This window comes from Microcebus murinus, unplaced genomic scaffold, assembly GCF_040939455.1.
Source record: "Microcebus murinus isolate Inina unplaced genomic scaffold, M.murinus_Inina_mat1.0 scaf007_hap2_Mmur4.0, whole genome shotgun sequence".
Lineage (NCBI taxonomy): Eukaryota > Metazoa > Chordata > Mammalia > Primates > Cheirogaleidae > Microcebus > Microcebus murinus.
The window spans coordinates 588358-588746 of NW_027438953.1; the positions used below are offsets into that span (position 1 = coordinate 588358).

The following is a 389-nucleotide window of genomic DNA, read 5'->3' on the forward strand; positions in this document are numbered from 1 at the left end:
AGCCTAAGGCACCCGGTATTCCCAGGCGGTCTCCCATCCAAGTACTAAGGAGGCCCGACCCTGCTTAGCTTCCCAGACCAGACGAGCTCGGGGGCGTTCGGGGTGGTGTGGCCCTAGACGGCGGAGGGCGCCCCTGCCCCGCTCAAGAAGCCGAGCCTCTCTGCGCTTTCCCCCCGCCGCCGCCGCCGCCGCCGCCGCCGCCGCCGCCGCCGCCGCCTCCTCCCGCCCCAGGCCCCGCGCCGGGCCGGGTCCGGTGTGCTCCGAGGGTCGGGGGTGACGGGCGGGGCGGGGCGGGGCGGGGCGGGGCGGGGGGGTGTCTCTCTATACACACACACACACTCACACTCACGCACACTCACACAAGATGCGCCTCCACGGCTGGACTCGCC

General features: G+C 74.0%; 1 pseudogene; it reads right to left on the reverse strand.

The window, feature by feature from the left end:
• Positions 1–119, reverse strand: LOC142866867 (uncharacterized; annotated as a pseudogene).
• Between the last annotated feature and the right edge of the window lie 270 nt (positions 120–389).